This window comes from Oxyura jamaicensis (genome assembly GCF_011077185.1).
Source record: "Oxyura jamaicensis isolate SHBP4307 breed ruddy duck chromosome 5 unlocalized genomic scaffold, BPBGC_Ojam_1.0 oxy5_random_OJ106698, whole genome shotgun sequence".
Lineage (NCBI taxonomy): Eukaryota > Metazoa > Chordata > Aves > Anseriformes > Anatidae > Oxyura > Oxyura jamaicensis.
Window position 1 is genome coordinate 923 of NW_023303985.1, and position 20473 is coordinate 21395.

At 39.1% G+C, this 20473-nt stretch overlaps 1 long non-coding RNA gene across 1 annotated transcript; it reads right to left on the reverse strand.

Moving 5' to 3' along the window:
• Positions 1-9012: 9012 nt before the first annotated feature.
• LOC118157422 lies at positions 9013-16559 on the reverse strand. The gene is made up of 4 exons (XR_004746637.1): positions 15752-16559; positions 15070-15152; positions 13028-13085; positions 9013-11092 (listed from the first exon to the last, which is right to left on the reverse strand). It is a non-coding gene; the product is annotated as an uncharacterized LOC118157422 (long non-coding RNA).
• Positions 16560-20473: the final 3914 nt, after the last annotated feature.

Genomic DNA, 20473 nt, shown 5'->3' on the forward strand with positions numbered 1-20473 from the left:
TAGCATGTAGCTAATTTATTCAGAACGTATTCTGTATCATGCACTACATGCCCACAGCAATTAACACACTGACAAAATTATCTTACTTAAATTATCTTGGAAGTGCGTAGCATAAACATAAATAACAATACTGAGTTGAGTAGCTTGCTACTATGACAATGTCAAATACTGAAAATACAACATAACTGGACTTACACTTAACCTGCAAAAAGCCAACTGTTCAAACTCATGTGTGCTTGACTTCAGAAATGCTGCCACCCAAAAGCATCCACTTGTATCTACTATATTTGTAGTTGCTCACAGGAAACAAACAAGATCTTACTGTGAATTGAAATCTGTAAGTTTCCTGACATCTGTAAAATTCTGCTACTTTGATAGCCTACCTATTAGGCTAGAAAGCAGAGACACACCTCTTGCTAACCTCTCCTTTTGGATTGCTCTTGGCTACAGAAATTGGCACGCCATAACCACATGAGCCCAATAAACAAATCAAACCTTTCTTTGCTTACTCATCTTCTGTGGAAAACCTGTTTTAAGTTCTTGGTGCGTCACTTTTCAATAACTAAGAAGTGTAAAATATCTACTTGTTGACAAATTTGTTGCAAAGCTTAAACATTTAGAGAAAGGCAAATGAAAAACAGTGGTAGAACAGGACTGCTGCCACAATAAACTGCTTCAGACTGGAACAGTTAATCCAGATAGTAATCTGCAGCAGGTGAATGAAAGTTTTCATCTATTCCAAAAGATGCAGCTAAACAGACAGTGACTCAGAAGAAAAGATTCATTTTCACTCCTTTTATATTGACAGAAAAACACTTATTTTATATTACACTTATATTTATAAAACAGTGCTCACTTTATAGACATTCTCCTTCTTCCAAAACCCACAAGGAAACTTAAACAGACTCACACACACAAAAAAATAATAAAATAAAACAAAATAAGAAAAAAAAGTTCTACTCCCTACTACAGTCTTATCTGAAAAGAACCCAGATCACGCCCAACCCACTAGCACTGACCCACTGCTATGAATTTTTGAATTTCTGAGATATCAGGACAGATCAGGTGCAATTATGCAAAGACATAATAACATCACCTGAGGAGCCCAAATGACTTTCCTAATTCATTTCCACACAATGTGACCCTATCATAATCATTCATAGGTGAACAGTTCATGGCTGTACCCAGAGTTTCCATTCCCAAATAGGCCCAGTGAGAACCAACACACAGCCCAGCAGTCACCTGCTGTGTAACACCTTCTCACAGGAGCCTCACCCAATGGGTCCTGAGACGAACAGGAGCACTGCAAAAGAGACACCCAAGCAAGCCTGCTGGGGTGGATGAGGAAGCTAATTGAAAAAGAGCATGCTCAGATCAAGTGAATGTAATTTGGACTAAAAACCTTAGATTATGCAATATGTCAAAGTCACTATCAATTTAGTATCAGGACCTTGTAATATTATTGTGATATTAGTTCTACCTATCAGAGAAATGTAAATGTCTTATTATTTCAGGTTCAGAAAACAACATACGAAATGAGGTGTTTACCCATTTTATGTATTAAGCAGGGAAACCTATACATGCTTTTTTCTTCATTTCTTCTTTTTTTTTTTTTCTTAATTAAATTGATGGTTCTAGCAGGTAGGGGAGGAACATGTAGCTCGTAATGGTAAGGAAAAGAAGTGTGTGGGATCTTCTTTTGAGTATAATTCTTTAGTACATTAAATGAGATGAACAAAAGAGAAATTAAACATAATACTGTGCCATGGTACTGTGACATAAGTGTCAACTTAGAATTTCAAATACAATTACAAGAGCCTTCTAATAATTATATAGGTGGCAAACAAGGCTTTAGGGCAAACATATGTGGCAAAAAATGACTAATGGCATTCTACAGAAAATCAGCTAAACCTGACCCCTCCTATGCATCGTATTCTGGTAAGGTCAACTTGGTGGAAAGGTTAAGAGCAGTTAATGTTAAACACTGACCCATCCCTCCCCAGTCTTTTCCATATTCATAAGAAACTATCATCCATATTCATGTAACAAGATAAGTACCTTCAACATACAGAGGTTAAAAAAAAAAATAAAAAATGAAGATTTTACTTCTTTACAATCTTATTCAGTGCCATGACACTAATTCCCAGAGCATGGATCAGGACATAAATTAGGGCATCTGTAAACCTGGGCAGGATGGGTGAGCAGAAAACACTGAGCAGCCTCTGGATGATCTTAAATATTGAAATTATGTGTACTGTAATCCTGAAATTGCAACAACTCGCAGAAAACACAATTTCAGTACATGGGTAGAGCACTTACAAATAATGCATGACGCATATAGATATATAAGATGCATGCAAGTGTCTGCCTTACAGATCCAGCTGCATGCCTGTAAATACATGGGTACCTAGAACCTGAACTTCTAGGCCTCACAGGTAAACTGCATGAGGCCCAAGGCTGATATATGAAATCTTAGGCCAGTGCCCTCCAAACACAATATAAACAAAAGGTACATACACCCCCTTGCCAATCCAAGACTGGAACTACTGATTCTTTTCTAGTAGAAAACTATCTAATAAATTCATAATGTAGTATGTTCCTCCTCCTTTTGTGTTTTCAATACTTTTGGTGCACAGCACTGAATACATTTGGAAATTAATATAACTCAGACCAGGGAAACTCCTGGATCTTTTGCAGAGTTATATAGGGTTTACGTGGCAAGGTTTTAGTAATAGGGGGGCTGCAGGGGTGGCCTCTGTGAGAAGAATCCAAAAGCTGCCCCATGTCAGATGACAGCCAGCTAGCTCCAGCTGTATCCAAAAGGGACCTGCCGCTTTTCTTGCTTTTTTTTTTTTTTTTTTTTTTCCAGGGTGGGGGAAGGAGGCTGGTTTGGTTTTGTTTGTTTGTTTTGTGAAGTGGGAGGAATTTTTCCCCTCAAACCCCTGTCGAGCCCTGTGGGGTTTCCAAGCAGTTTGTGGGCGTTGGGGCCATGCCACCCACCTCACACCGTAACGCGGCAGACACTGAGCAAGGGCACACGCTCCGACTTCCCACATGTGCAGGAGCCAGCCCCAGGCTGGCAGGCAGCAGGAAGGTGCGGGCTGATGGCAACACTGATAGGGGCAGAGGGCCCGCTGCCTTCACATCCCAGCCCTGGCACTGACGCCCACACCCGGTGCCTTGTGGCTTTGAGGAGGCGGCCGTGGCCATGGCGAGGTCTCAGGGGAGATTATGGGGAGAGGGTAGCTGGGTGCTCTGTACCTGGCAGTGAAGAGCCTGTAAACTGTCTCTGGAGATTAAAAAGTTTCTTTAAGATCTCCTCTCTTGTTTGTAATATACTACTAGGCTGTAGGGTGTCCTCTAATTCCCACCCTGGTGTTACAATGATACTGTGTTATCCTCCACCACAGTCATAGCAGCGTTTCATTTTCTTACCTTGCACTCCTTTCTCTTTAGAAGGATAGGGCATTTTTCCCCTTTTACGTTTACTTCAAAGAAAGTGAAACTGTGTCTGTATTAATCAACTTCTCTTCCTAAGGTGCTTAAATGATCCCATGGTCTCCCTCTAAAACTGTAATGTCTGAGCATCTTGCTGTCTTTAATGCATTTCATCCTTACAACAGCCCTCTGAAGCAAGGAAGCTGTCTCATTTTACTGGACACGAATGGAGAGTGAGGGAGGAAGGGGAGGAGGTCTCTGAGGCCAAGGGGCAGCAGAGCCCAGGTCTCCCAAAGCACATCCTCAGACAGGGCAGCCCCTCATTGTGGCTGTACATGCTCTATGATGGTAACATAGATCGTCAGCCCCTCACAGCAAAAAGAGTTTCTTCCCAGATTCATGCTGGGGTGCTTTGCTGAAGTGAATGTAACTCCCAGTACACTGCAGAGACCAGGCTGCATGTGAGTAAGGCAATAGCAGCCAAAACTCAACAAACAAGGTCCATAAGAGTTCTGAAGCTCCTAAATTCACATTATGACTTTTATGCTTTTCTGATATAAATTCCTTAAAAGGTGAAACAGAGAAAGATCCATTATGGCACAGTACATCTTCTAACCCAGCACTTTATTTTGCTTGAGCTCCTGAGGAGTTTCAGAAAAAGCATTGAGAAAGTTTACAAATATGTAAGAAAACTTTATTTCCCTCCCTTGAGAAACATTTTTTGTCACTAACTGCTGCAAAGGAAGTATATCACTAATGAAATCAACTGTCCCAGTTCTGATTTAGCAGACATGAAAAAAAAAAAAAAAAAAAAAAAAAAACTATTTCAAAATTGCTATATGAAGGAAATTATGTCTTTTAAAACTTCATAGATTTATTTGGATGGGGAAGAAGGCAGAAGTTAAATGTTGGTAAAAAATGATTTCTAAATAATTTGATTTCACTGTTGATTCTATACCAAGATTTTTCAGCATGTTTATTAGCACTAAAGCTGAGCTGTAACTGCAGAACTGGAACATTGCAGAATTAGCTGATGATACTGCAACTAACAAAAACTTTAGAAGAAAATAACTTAAAAATAAATGTGGCTTTTAAAATTTAGTGACCATACTTAATCAAATACTTATTTGATAAAATATTATCCAGAGTTGTCTTTAGACAGCAAAAATAAAGTAAGAGCAGTTGTGAAGGCACACCATAATGAAAACAGATTACTCAGAAAAATAATTTATAGTATTTTCTATATGGCAATGTGGTGATATCTAAGACAATTTGGGCAATGGTATATAATGTTATACCATAGAACGCTATGGAGACTACCTATGGAGATTAATTTACCCCACCAACACCCCCTTTTGTTTTAGCAGGACTTAATCAGACTAGGCAAAGCACCACACTGTCCCAGTTTGCTGCTGCCTAGCTCCATTGTGGATGTATCCTCTATATCAGATTTGTGATTGCTTCTGAAGGTCACTATATAATGATAAAACAGAAATATACTTTACATGCACAATTTTTAACCCTTTCTCACCAGAATAAATTGTTTGACCCTTACTTTCCTGATTCTATGCACCTTGTGGCCTCCTCTTTGGAGCAATTTCATATAACACAGACGTCAGTGAACGGACGGTTTGCTTGTGTAGTTGTGGTGGTTTTACCCGGCTGGGCAGCTGAGCTCCACCAGAACTGCTCTCTCTCACTCCCCCTCCTCAAAGGGAAAAAGAGAGAAAATAGGATGGAAAGGGCTCGGGGATTGACATACGAGCAGGAGATCATCACAGGCAAAACAGACTCAACATAGGGAGATTAATATAATTTATCACCTATCACTAGTGGACTAGAATAGTGAGAAACTAAAAACAAACTAGAAACACCTTGCCCTCCTCCCCCATCCACCCTCTTCTACGTCCTCCCCAAGTGGCACAGGGGAACAGGGAATGGGGGCTGTGGTCAGTCCCTAATGCTTCATCTCTGCTTCTCCTTCACAGTCACTCTCTGCCACTGCACCACGTGGGGTTCCACCCACAGGATGCTGTCCTTCCTGAACTGATCCTGCATGGACTTCCCACAGGCAGCAGCTCTTAAAGAACTGCTCCCACATGGCTCTGCACCACGGGGTCCATCCCCCATGAGCAAACTGCTCCAGCACAGGTCCCCACGGGTGGCAGCTCCCCCCAACCCCCCTGCTCCTGCGGGGGCTCTCCATGGGCCGCAGCCTCCTCCAGGCCACATCCACCTGCTCCACCGGGGGCTCCTCCACAGGCTGCAGCGTAGAGATCTGCTCCAGGTGGGACCCATGGGCTGCAGGGGGACAGCCTGCCCCACCAGGGGCCTCTCCACAGGCTGCAGGGGAACTGCTGCTGCATGCCTCCTGCCCTCTTTCTGCACTGACCTGCTTCTTATTCCTCACTCTCGCAGCTGCTGTTGCACAGCAGGGTTTGTTTTTTTTTTTCCTTTCTTAAATCTGCTCTAACAGAGGTCCAACCAACGCTGCTTATTGGCTCTGCTCTGGCCAGCGGTGGGTCCCTTTTGGAGCCTGCTTGAGCTGGCTGTCATCTGACAAGGGGCAACTTCTGGGCTTTTCTTAAAGAGGTCACCCCTGCAGCCCCCCCGCTACCAAAACATTGCCATGTAAACCCAACAATAGTGAGGAGAACATACCTGTGTAGAAACGTCACTAACAGTAATGGGAGTTTTACATGCAGACAAGGAGATCAGCAGATCCCCTGACAGGATCCTGCCCATTTTAGAAATCTGAATTTGTTAGTCAGAAAATTTTCAGCAAATATCATATAGTTTAAATGCCTTTGAGGGTATCTCTCTGCAGAATTCCACAGTTCTCTAAGAAAGTTATACAAAGAAACAATCTAGCACATTTTGTGCTTTCTTGGCAAATGAATGGGGAAAGTCCTGTCAGCATTGTGGGCTCTTCAGTGTGGAAAGGCTCAGTAGACATGCTGAGAGTACAGCAGTGGTTTGGGTTAAAATATAAATTGCTGCCTTAGATTACACACTTTTCTGTGTTTATGTTTCCATTTGTCAACGTATCTACACCAAATTCTTTGTGGCTTTGGCACATTTCAAGGGAGCAGTTCTTCATCCCACTAATCTACAGAATTACTTTAGTTCTTTGACAATGAGAATTACAGAGCCTTTTACTCAAGTAAATCGGGCACATCAGGATTCATGTAGATGTAGAGCTTCTTAAAGAAGCTGGACTACATAGGCTCAACCTCTTGCCATATGATTTTGATGGCCTTTAGTAGAGCCTCTCTTGGCTAATATCATGTAAAACAGTCTTTCATTCTGTTTGTCCCTAAAATCCTGAGTTTTCCACTTCACTCCCAAAATTTAGTTCAATGTGCAAGGTTACAGACTTTGTACCTTTTCTCCTCACTTGTCAGAGTGCAGGAGGGCTGTATTTGTTCTTGCTTTACCATTCAGTATGGCTGAAAAGAAGCTTCAGCAACACTCCCCTTTGCTCACAATAAGCAGTTTAACAGCAAATGTAGTTCCTGCCCTTGCTGGATATCCCAGCTTTCACTGACAGTGCAGTCTACAGACACAGCAGTCCTGCCAGGAACGGAGAGAGCTTTTGTCTGCTTAGTCTGTGAGGCCTGATATCAGCTCTGGACTCTATGCATGCCCAGATCTCCCTCTACTTTGCCTTTTATCTAGCAACTCTTTAGTCCTTTAAATAACAAAGCTCAGGCTGATTTTCACCTAATTCTGCTTTGTGCCTTTTTTAGACTTACATTTTAAAAAGTCTCTCCACCCCCATCTCTTGTAATCAATAGAATGGAATCAATATTTAAGGGTCAAGCCCTTTTCTTTTTCCTGTGGTTAAGCTTTTTCTAGCCTTGCATCTTAAATAAAACCTGTATTCCCAACCATCTGTAAAAAGGATAGGAGGAAAAAAGCCAGCTGATTAGTGTCTCTCTTTTAGGTCTTAGGGTAATGGCTGCTTTTACCTTTCTAGTTTAATTCAGCACATTTACAAAGCATTAAATCTGTCAGTATGGCATTAACTTCTATCATGTGCATATTAATAGGAATAATAATCAAAACATCAAATGAGTTTGGGTGTTAAAACTGGTAATATTTTCTTTAAGTGCTAGTACACGTTTGGCTTGGAAGGTGCTCAATATTGCAAAGAATTTTAAAACTAAGATTTATCTGCTATCCATATAGAAGTGTTTTGTGGTAAACCTGATCATTTGTACCTCAGAGGGCATGACTTTGTCATCATGCTGATGTTTTCATGGAACACATTTGTAAAACACAATTTCTAACTTTTGTCACTTCCATTAAGAAGAATGTTGATTAAGTGGAATCAGCATGTAAGAAAATATTTAGCAGCTGTTCTCTTATTGCAAAATCATAAATATATGGAAAAATAATCACACAGATATTTTATGCCAATTAGTAAATACTTTTAATTAAAGCATGTTAAACATTACAGCATCATCTTAATATTACTGAAATTCAAATAAAATGTAAGGATGGTGGAATTAGGGGGGGGAAATCTTCACTGATATATTAGAAGTGTTTTGTTAACAAACCAGCTGAATTGGTTCAGAAAGATTCCCATTTTGTATGATTTTTAATATCTTCCATCTATACATTTTATACCATTGCAGTGCTTTCATATATATATATATATAAAGCTGCTTTCCCTTTAAACAGCACAGACGATGGCAAAACTACTGCATTACCAGAAATTTTTTGCAGCTTTGATGTTGTCAACATAGAACAGTTGTAAATCAAGAATATATTTTGAAATATCCTAAATCAGTTTTTACAAATCAGGTCTTGTAGCAACAGCTTTCAAATAATAGAAGAATACAGCCATGGGAATTCATATTTATGGCTGAGGGTAAGTAGGAATTAAATGTATCTATTTCACTTATGTTGCAAAGTACTATTATTCAATGGTCTAAAATATTATCAATTTATTTGTATTCACTTTTTATTAGGAAAGAGGTGCATAACCATGTAGGTTTCAATGATAGATAATAATAATCAGGAAAAGAAATACTCCCTGGTGAGGATGAAAGGTATGCTACCTTCTCAGAGACTCAATACTATATCTTCAGGAAAAGCTGTGTACATACAAGAACACTGTCCTGGAACATACTAAAGGAGTTGACTGGCTTTGTCGACTTCAAAGTAAAAGCCTTTGCTATACCCTCTTCTCATATCTAATCATTTTTGCCTTGCACACACCACCTACACACCTAACACTTCACTGACAATGCTTGCCTTTCCCCACTACCCCCAAACACAATGGAAAGTTAATTGAATGTTTTATGCTTTAGCAATATCAAAGAAATGAAAAGAACGTAGGTTTCAACTGTATTTCAATAATAAGTGCATTAATTTTTACCTTTTAACTGACACTTGTACTAATTTCCTTAAATGCTCTTTTTTACTCTTTTTTGATCTGTCTGGCTTTGTCGGGTCTGATGATGAGGGCTTACTTCAAATGCAAAAAGATTAGCTCTCTTTCCTTTAATAGCACAATTATAGCTTGTGTGATGTCTAAATCATGAAAGATATCAGGGACAGACTTCTAAAGTCGCATCATTTTATTGCAAAAGTGGTAGTAATCATTTTAATATCAAAATTACTCTAATTTCTTAGTGGCATTTAGGAACCGTTGGGCACACATACACATACACACAAAGATTAGTAGCCATTTACTTCTAATTTGACTTAGACAATTGTTATAAATAACACAATGAAATTAAAAAGCTCTGTGTTATATTTTCATCTCTACCCAAGATGTTGTTCAGGCACTAGAAGAATATTGCCGCATCAAAGCAAGAACCAAGAGATCCAGCTCAACGTTTTTAGATATGCCAGAATCTACATTTCATTTTTGGATTTAGTTCAATGTGGGACTTAGTACTAAACTCTAAAGAATGAATGTGCCTTCCTTAAAGATATGTAGTATGTTTAATCCCATCAATGCTTAGTCTACTTTTTAAATCCTGGATTTAATATACTTTACCACAAGAGGGCAAGATGAAGATACCCTTCCTCATACTGGATCACACTAATCCCTCAAGTATTAGTATTAGTTATATTATGACATCAAGAAGAGTCCCTGTTCAAGATGAGGGCCTGCAAACGATGAAGTGGAATACAAATATAAGGGAGAAGGAAGAATTAGTTTATACTCCAAACTTTGATTCACAGCATTCATGGAATGGTCATTGCTGGCCAAGATAAAGAGGAATGTCAGAGCTCAGACAAGGAAGCAGCTACCTTTTTCAAGAATATCCAATGAATAAACTACACTACTTCTGCATTAGAGATAAAGTTTTACAAAAAATAATAACACCCCAAAACAAATACATAACATGTCGTATGCAAGAGGTGAAAGAGGTGAAAACGGAAGACTTGCAGTCATCTTTTTCAAATATTTTAGGATATTATGTCTAATAAACAGTAGTTTCAAAGGAGAATTTGATAGTTAAATCCAGGATCAAAAATACAAATTGTTCTGGGAAGAGTGAGTACTAGCTTTGATAAATTTTAAGTTCATAACAGATAAAGTGGAGCAGTTTGACCCATTGTCAGTCTATTTTAAGATGAACATTTGCTAAATTCTAATGAAAAAATGTAGCACTTAAACTTTGGCAGAAGGACAATTCATTTTTTTTTTTTTTTTTTTTTTTCCCCCGAATTGTATAAAATTGCATGGTACTGATTTTTACTTTAAATACAAGCAATAAATATGAGCTGCAACAAAAACTAACAGCTATTGGCCATATCTACATGGCTATGTTATACAAGCAAAGTTCACGTCAGTTTCAAGCACACAAAATTTATGTCTACACCATATAGCTTATCATGCATTAAGCCTGCTCACACAAGAGCCGATTTTCTAGCGTTAAGAACAACTTGCACCTTTTTGACGTGTAGGGCTATAATCAGTCCAGCCAATCAATGCTGTCTGCACCAAGAAGCAAGAAAAAACCTGAGCAGCTATTATACACCATCAGCTAACTCCTAACCACTTCAGGCAATTCAGCCTGAGAACTTTTAAGTCAATTTACATTAAAACATATCCTTCCTGCCTGTAACGTGCTATGCACATTAGGATTATTTGTTTGTTTTGCATTCTCAGAAATTGCTGGTGAAGCACAGTGATTGGGGAAACACACTGTGCCTCCAGCAGGCACTTGAGAAAGTTTATAGGGCAAACAAGCTCCCAGTTTCCCTAGTCACAGTCAGTAGATTTACATGTTACTATAATGAGAAAGAACAATAAGCTGTCATTCATCAGCAGATACTATACGAGTCTGTCCATGAAGAGAAGATACTGGAAGTGGATAATCTTCACATTCTTAGGCTCTGCTTTGAGTATGTCGACCTAGAGAAAAATAGCAGACAAATACAGGCAGACCAAAAAGAAACAGCAGAGGTCTGGAAAACCTCTGGAAGCAAAGCTGATAGTTAGTGTCATTTATGAGACTGAGCAAAGTAAGTGAGGAAGGGGTTGTCTGCACAAGTTTCACTTCTGGGACTGACTTTTGCACAAACCCAGAACAATTAGAGGATAAACCAGCTTAGGACTTTTTGCTCTGACACATCACATTGTGGAATGCATAATGTGGATTCATGTCTTGAACACTGGCCCATTATCCTATAAACACAAGCAATGAGATCCTGTACTCAAATTTTAAGCAAGCTGTACTCAAATTTTAAGATCCAAAACACAATATGTCATTTTGTTTCAAACTCTTCCAGAGATTAGCATCAATATTCCCATCCCAGCACAACAGGACAAAGATAGGCAAAGGATGGTTACAAAAATATTAGTAAAAATGTTCTCTTTAAACAACTGAGATGTGCATGCTTGAGAATAACATATGAGATGAATGTTGTATGCTGTTGTTTATTTGAATTTCATTTTGTCTTCTAAATACATTAAGTTCTGTGTTTCTTACCATTTAAATATGATGAATGGGGGGAAAGTTTTGCTTTTATCATCTTAGTATAAAATAATAAAATTTAACAAAATATTTTCCTTTCATTTCATGAATTCATGATTATAGATGGAAAATAAAATTTTATTTTAACCACCAATAAGATCGTCAAACTTATTGTCTTATGTTACAAAGTTAAGAGGAAATGAAGATAAACTTTGTTACAGAATTTCCAGAACAGAAATTTTAAGGAAGAGACCAGAGCATAAATAAGACCCGAGATGAGAACTTTTTACTACAATGCACTCAGCTCTTTCTAGAATCTCCTGCACTGATTTATGGCAATAACAATGAAGTATATGGCAAGAAGTCTTTTTAACCTTTAACATGTATATGTATTGTCCTATATACCTCTGCCATTATGATCCAGTCTTCCTCTCCCTCTCTTGCCAAGCTTATCGAATTTCTATCTGTCTACATCATCTACAATTTCCTGCTGAATTAGTTTCTTGTAGCCTACTCCTTGAACCTATTCAATCATATTTTTAGTCTTTACTGCACTGAAACTTCACAAGGGTTTTCTATTTTTCTACTAGACAAGTTTCAGGGTCTGAATCTTCTTACATCTCTCTGGGACATCTCAACAGCTTTCCATATAACCAGCCATCTTTTCTCTATGAAATCTTGTCCTCAGCACCTTATGTTATTCTAAATTCTTGCGTTCTCCTTGCTATCTAAATAACACCTTTTGATGTCTCACTGAGTGAGACATTCCTAATCACTATTCACTACTGTCTGGGGTGACCTCCCACCCCCATCTAAAGCTGCCTTTTTTTACTAACATGTCTTTTCCACAATGTGATATGTGTGAGTAAGTAAGTATTTATTATGTAGTAGCTATGAAGATAAGAAGAAGTCAAAGCTATAGTAGATAAAGATGTTAAAGCTGCCTTTAAAAATAAAAATAAAAAATTGAATGAGCGAGTGAAAAAAAGTATAAGGAGGCTAATTTAGCCTTATGCATAAGCTTCATAAATTCACATGTGCTCCAGGGAGGAAGATAATGCAACCCTAATAGAGTCTTGTTGAACTTGGTCATTTAGATGGCTAACCCTTTTCTAACATGGTCTTTTCTATATTAATAACTGTTCCAACTGATGTCTTTTCCTATTAGAGTGATATTCTGTCAGCAGTTTGGGCCTGATGAAAAAGACGATGAGGCAGTGAGGCAAAGCAGTCTTGGCAAAATGGAGAGCATGATATTTGGCAGGATCTAATGTTAATTCCTTACAAACATCTTCAAAGAGTGTTTTTAATTTAAGTCAAAGGCTAGAAGTAAACTCTTTCTTTCAGACCTTATTTGGTAAAGGGGCAAAAGAGTTGTCTACTGTAAAATGACATTGTTTTTCCAAAAAGGAGGCATCAGACCACTTGGTCAGTATGATCTGGCTTTCCAGATTGTTCTCATAGCTTTTCAAAAGTATTGCTTGTATTTTGGATGACCTGTACTCTCTTCCTACACAGAGTTCTCTAAAGCTTGCCAGGAATGCAAGCTTTTCTTATTTTTTTTTAGCCAGCAAAGAGTGTGTGGAATTAATGTAGTTCACACAGTGGGTCAAGTCTTGGTCTTATCATCTATATACATGAATTACCTTTTCTTTTTTTCTCATGTTTCTAAGATGGTTTTGCCCACTTTGGATCAAACAGTTCCTGCAGCAGATAAAAATAGATGAGATGCAATCACACAGCAATGGCACTGACTTTAGTCAGATTAAATGCAAGAAGAGGAGGTCAATTCTTTTTTTTTTTTTTAATTGCAAGTGGCTAATTCACTGATTGCTAAAAACTATTCATGAATAATTTATATCTCAAAAATTAAACTACATATGGGATGAGTTACTGGGGAGAGTAAGGAACCATAAACCTACAACTCTTCTTCTCTATAAAATCTATGCTGAGCTTTAACCTGTGTATCTACTTCTTAGTTCTTTTAATGATTGATCTTAATGTGTGTAAATAGCTAAGCAATTTATAAAAAGTTATTAAATTATTTATCAATTTTAAGAAGAAATGGTGATGTACAAAATAAATACAAAGAAAATAAAAACCTTGTAGGCCAAAATTGGAGCCTGTAATTTGTCACTGCTTCACTTACAGATTGTGATGACTTTGTTTCTCCATTCCAGCCCACTTATGGCATTTTTAATGACCATAATGTACTATATATGTGTGTGTATATATACACACACGCCCAAAGCGTCCAGGAGGTAGTCTTCATAATGAGCTTCTTCATCATAAAAACAAATATGAACACAATGCTCAATTCATTCATTTTTTTTATCAAGCACATCACAACCATTTACATATTGTGGCTTATAGGCATATAGTAAGACATGAAGACCTTCACCATTCCATTTTACAGACAAAACATTAAGGCACAGAGAAGTGAAGATGAGCACTTCATAAACAAAGGTGCCCAGTTTGAGACATTTGGAACCTGGCTGCTGAAGCTCTTTGAACTACAAAATTACAAAATTACTTTAAATGGAACTGCAAATGTCACCTTCTGAAGGCCTAACAAGCAAACAAGCTCCTCTCAAATTTACCAAGCAAGATTGGTAAGCTTTTCTTTGAAAGCATTAGCCTAAAAATCATGCTGGACATCAGAGCTGTGTCTCACTGACCTCTCGGCTTTGTTTCCATACCATTATATCTTCATTTTCTGTCTTTGGGTGGAACTGTAGCCTGAAGGTCAGTGTTGCCCAGATGAAGAGGACAGTCCACACTGCTGACCTTTGCATGAGGCAGGTGTGCAGGATCCTGCTATGGCAGCCAAGGATGCTACACAAACTGCATCCAGTGGATGACACAGTCCAATCTGAGCGATGGCAAATGTTAATCCCTGACACCCCAGCAGTGTGAGTTGTGGGTCTGTAGTCTAGTTTCCTGCAGGCCTACTGCTTTGTGTACCGTGTAACACCTGGGACACCGGCTTGGACTGATCTAAGGGGAAGAGTGCCACCTACTGAACCACCCACACGAGCTATCAGCGCCTTCAATTCAGGAGAACTCTATTCTATTGAGAGCCTGGACACAGTATGAAGCAAATTGTTTGCCACAAATTTGAGCAGGAAAACAAACATACACAATCAGATTGGAATGAAGTGAAAAAAAAATGTGCTGGATCATAGAGCAGATGTTGCTAAGTGTTACTAGGCAGTGCCGGAACACGCCTGTGACTGTCATGCGTATGTCAGTGTGCAAGAAAATAAAGTGTGTACTAAATATACTGATTTGTGATATTCACTCAACTAGAGAAAGACTAGACTGAGCTTTTCTCTCAACCATTTACCAGTAGGGTTGCTGAAGCCCACCAGAGAAGAGGATGCAGTGTTGGATCATGTAAAAGCAAAACGTAGAGCTTAAACAACTCCTACTTTAAAAAATTTTATTTCCAGTACTCTTATGGATGCTTTTATTTTAATCTTGAGATCTGTCAGTCTGTCTACACAATTTCATAACTATTATGCAGCTGCTTAGCTTGCACTGCTGAAATACTTCCACAGCTCATTCAATAAGTCCTGTTTTATTTACAGCTACCATCAAAATCACCTGAAAATGACATTTTTCATGTAGAATCCATTGTGTCACAAAGTTCCATATTTATATCAACATCTAAAAATACATAACTTACTTGGAAAACACAGCTAGCTTACTTTTCAGTCGTGCTCATGTTCTGAAGTAATGTGGAATTTAGATCTTCAGCAATATTCCAACCTCAAACATAAAAAACAAACAAACAAAAAAAAAAAAACAGAAGTGAAATAGTTAAACATTTTATTATTCATGTTGCATTCATAGTAAATTGTGTAATAGTTTTCATGTCTTAATTACTTAAATTTTATATTGAGCTATAGTGATATTATCTCTCTTTTTGTCTCCACACAATTGTATTTTATAATAGCTTTTATTAGGGCCTACATGAATGGAATTTAAAATGAACACATCATTTCTGTTACTTCCACAGTTGAGAAAAGAGAGCACTTTTCTGATATTTGGTGTGAAAAGTGCTTTCCTTTCTGTTTTATGACATATAGCAAATTGTATTAGTTAGGGACATATTTTGAGCAGGAAGGTAACCAAGAGGAGTACAGAACAGATCTGCCACTTTTAGTAGCTTCATCTCTGTCTGCAAGGGGGTGCAATGCCCAGCGTATCGTGGAGGAATATTTCCCTCCCCACCACCACCACCACCACCACCACCACCCCCGAAGGTTTGCTCTTGTTCTTATTGAAATAAAAGGCAAAACTTCCACTGACTTCCATGAGAGAAACAGATACACAGACTAGTGCATGTTTATACAATGTCTACCTACCTCCGAAACTGAGGTCAGCTCCCCTGCCTCACAAACTGCACCTGCTCTGCCAGCAGTGCCTACCTCGATACCATCACAAATGCCTCCACAGTCTCACGTTGCTCCTTGCATTTGGGGAGTCTCCTTGAAACCTAGCTGCTAAGCCATTTCCTTCACCTTTATGAAAGCCTTCCTAAAGTCTCACTCCTGCCAGCACACCTACACTCAATCTGTGTGTGGGATGTGTAAATAAATTTAAATAAACATTTGTTTTCAATTGTTAACAGAACTAGCAAGGCATGCACATCCATGGCTTATACACACAAACAAGATACCACAAGATATCAAGTTTCTTCTGAGCTGCAGGAACTGCCTGCATGCTCAATATCTCCCCACAGCAAACACAAGGTGAGGCAATCTCCCCTCACCCACCTGCACGGGGGGCTGAGCCCACTCCAACTGCCAGCTGCTTGTTAGAGGCTGAGAGGATGCACAGGGGCAGCTACCATGCGTCAGCTGCTACATGGTAACCTTTTCCTGATCAACGTGCTCAGTCAAATTTATTACTGATACCCTGCCATTTCTCACAGGTACTTTTGGAACTGTAGAATAATCAATTGAAATGTGTCAATAAATACATATTATGAAACCAAGGAATTTTTTTTAAATTATTTTTTTGGAAGTGGGTAAGGTAGGGCTAACTTGAATCTATTAGTTCTATTACAAAGCTAATCGGCACATAGACTTTTGCTCATTCTTTTGTTATAATTCAATAAATGATACTTAAAAGCCTTTTTGAAAAAAAATCTGGAAACATCAAAGTACAATAACAAACTATGTACAGTTCTTAGGCCAATGAATGTCAGTGAAAAAGGAAGGCAGACAAAGAGCATCATTCCAAAATGATGATGAATTATTATTATTTTTTTTAATCTGAATTTCACTCAGCCCTCTGCAAATCTCTGCTAGTGAGCATCAGTCTCCCTGTTCAAACTATGGGCCAGATTCTGCCTTCAGCTATCATGCCAGTAAAAAAAGGAACTTTAGTTTTTAATTTCTTCCCCTCCCTCCCCCTAAAATTTGTGAAATGTCACCCTATTCTTTCCATTTTACACACTTCAGTTCTTTGTACAAATGCCAGAATTTGCCTAATCGTCCCATTCAGTCTTTCTGTTTACTGCCTTCTTTGCTGATATCTAAGAGCAGTTCCTCATTCTGGGCGTTTTTTTAGTCTGAAGATTGGTTCCGTTGCTTTTTTTCCCCCCCTCTCTTTTTTCTTTTTCTTTTTTTTTTTTTTTTTTTATTAACATGTCCACACTGTTACTAAACATAAAGGGTTTCTCAAGGAACCAATTTTACCACATTTGTTTGGGTGTTATATGGATGTTCGGAATAGAAATCAAGAGTACAAAAATAGATTTTCTTGATTTATGAGACATTCCTGTTTTCAATTCACCATCAGTATGTGCAGACACGATGCAGTCAAGAAATGAAGCATCTGGTTCTCCCACGTTTCATTTATGAACTTTAGCACCAGATGTAAATCATTCATAAAATCCCAAAGTGTTGGAAGAATCTCTTCCTTCATTTCAACAAACATATACTCCAAGTACTGTACCTAACACTTCACATCATTTGTTACAAATGATGGGATCTGAATTTTAATGACTTCCAGAAATAAATTTTAAGAAGGAAGAAAAAACGAAGGAAAACAGGTGAGTGTGGCATTCCTTGTTTCTGACCGTGAATTCTCTTTGAAACCAAAAGATGTCACTTTAAGTTATTACAAACAAAGTCTGTACATGTTATTACCTGCATGCAGAATGTTTTGAAGAGAACAAATCTATTAGCTTATAACGGTTCTTCTCCCAAATCCTTTCCATTAGTGTCACATTCATGTCAGCAAATGCTGATTCAACATCAGATCTGAATTGCCTTCCTATTCTTATCCGCCAATCGCCCTTCCTCTCCTCCTTCAATCCCTCTTTCAGTCCCATTTGTTCAGAAGGCTCCTCTTGCCTTTCTCTCAACATCTGTAATCCCTTCCTCCTCCCTTCCCACTCCTTTGTCTCACTGTGTGCATTGAATTTCATAGGATAACTCACACTTTGGGAATTAAGCACCTGCCAAAATAATTATGGGATCGAGGCCTATTCTTTATGTCAAGGAAACCTGTCTTCTTCTCTGTGTAGAAGAGTCTTTTCAATGATTATGCATTAAACAACACTTTCAACAACAGATCAGTCTTTTCTGGCCCTTTTTTAGTACTACGTTTCTTACGTATTAATTTAAGTGCAGAATTGTCAGGCATGCATTTCATGCACTGAGATTGCCTTATACCACAGAGGGCTGAGGAATTGCAAAGTGCAAGGAAAAATATAGCAAGAAGGCTCCCCTAAGGACCCTTGCTGGAAAAACCTGTCCACGAGGGGCCAGAGAGGTTAAAAGTATTCACAGAGTCACAGACCCTCCTCAGCTCTGCGCTACACATACGTGCCACCCAGCTGCTTTGCAGGCTGCCTTTCAGGGCAGCAATCCTTGCTGTCCTCTCTCCCAGCCCATAAAGGAATGGGCGTAATTGGCCCCAGAGTACAGATACCAGCAGTAGAAATCTTATGGTACCATTCATATGCATCCAGTAATAATAAGTCCCTATATGAAATTTCTGACACCAAATTTTTCCTTATACTTTAGTGGTAATATCTGGCATTTATTTAGCTCTTTATTGGCAACTTTTTCATGGAGCATGAATCACAGCAGTTGCTGTGCACCTAGAGTCACATACAATACAACATTTACCTTCAAGAATGGACTTGAGACAAGGAAGTGCCTCTCCACTAGCGGCCAGTCTGTGGGTAGTCTACACAAATGGATAAAGCCATGGAGCAGCCCCCAGATAACCTCCAGCCTGACTGATGTGCAACACTTCCTACAGGGCCATGCTGGGAACATAGCGGGTTGCTTTAAGCAGGCTGGAAACACAGCAGGGGCAGATCCATTGGCTGCAAATCTCATGCAGAAATCACAGCTGCAACTACAGCCCACACTTTATAGCACAAGCTGTGGATGCATTCCTTGGGTGCCCTAAGCCCTTGGGTGGAGAAGGATTCTTCCCAGTCTCTTGCAGCCTTGTTCTCCAGCACAAGCACCAATTGTTCTGCACCTGCCCAGGGAGAGTTACAGCTCTGCTTGGGTTGGTTCCCCTTACCACTGGGAAAAGATAGAAATAAAAATATCTCTTGTCTCACAAGCCAAACTCGGTGACTTTTGAGGTGAAGCAGAGCAGGTGTTCAGCAGGGCAGGCAGCAGCACTGCACGGTATAGTTTAAGGCACAAAATGAACAGCACTGTATCAAATCTAAACTTCAGGGGAGATTTATGTAGGCACAGGATAAATACTGAAAATGAAACCTGGACTGAATATGGGAGTTAACAGCTCCATTCCTGAGAAATGTGATACAGGCATTTTAATGATGGCACGTGCTCAGCATCCCAGCCTCCCACATTACCCCAAAGACCATCGCCAGGAACATAGCCAACACCCTGCTGAGACGTGGGTTATGGAAGGCAGAGCATTTACAAAACACCAGCATCACCCCTCTGTGGTCACAGGTCCCCTGACTGGTGTTAAAAGGTGAGCTTGTCACGCGGAGTGGTTTCCTCTTTCCATAAGTAGTTCCCACTGATTTCAATGGGCAATTTGTGATACAAGATGCTGCTCAATGTCAATGAGACCATCAGACTTTGACTTCTCAAAGTCTGTAGTGGCAAACAGTGAAAAAAATACATAATATATTATTAATATTTATTTGGAATTGCATCTAAACATCAATGTGTTTCCAAAATAGGCATCATTATTACAGCCTTGTCATTTTTTTTTCTTTTCTTTTTGTCTTTTTATCTATACTGGCAACCTTGTCAAAGCCAAAAATAAATAAATAAATAAATAAATAAAAACAGTCTTAGCAACAAAAGTTCAGATAAATGACTAGTCATGCCTGCTATTTGAGAAATATTTTGTTTCTTTTATTTTACTCCCCACCCTCTTACCATGTCAAAGGCTGCAGCCCTAGCCTTTCAGAACTCTACAGGCACAACTTACAGTCTCATCGTAGTCCCACAGTGCTTGGGTGGTCTCCCTCAAACTAACCAAGGAAGAAATAACACCTCCTTGATCCATAATGCGCTCATCTATTTCCCTTGTCTGTTCAGACATCCTAGGCCAATGATTTATTTGCAGAGGTGAAGCTAGGAAAATCTCCCCCCTTCCAAACACATGCACACATACTTTTATAAACTGGCTGAAATATTCAGTAACTTCCCAAAGGGGAACGGGTTTCCCCCCTCCCTCTCCTATATGTTTTATACGGTTTCCACTCTTATTTGATAAATGTGTTATGACACACTATTTACCTCGGTCAGCAGCTCTGGGGAGCTTTGTAGAGCTCTGCTCCCCACCTCTGCCACCCACAAGATATTTCACATATAAATCACATTTCCAGATTAAGACAATACAGTTTGGTACTGAGAAGGGAGAAGAGAGTTAGGATGAGATATGCTGCAGGAGGCTTTGGTTTCATCTCTCTCTTTCACTTCTGAGCCGTGAAGAGCTGATTCTCAGCCTGTAACAGTGGCTCTGTCAACTCATTTTTTTTCTTTTAAGCACTGAAAGACATTCTCTGTTCACTGCTATAACTCTCTGAGTCTGAGGTTGCCAGAGAAATACTCAGACCACAGTCTTCA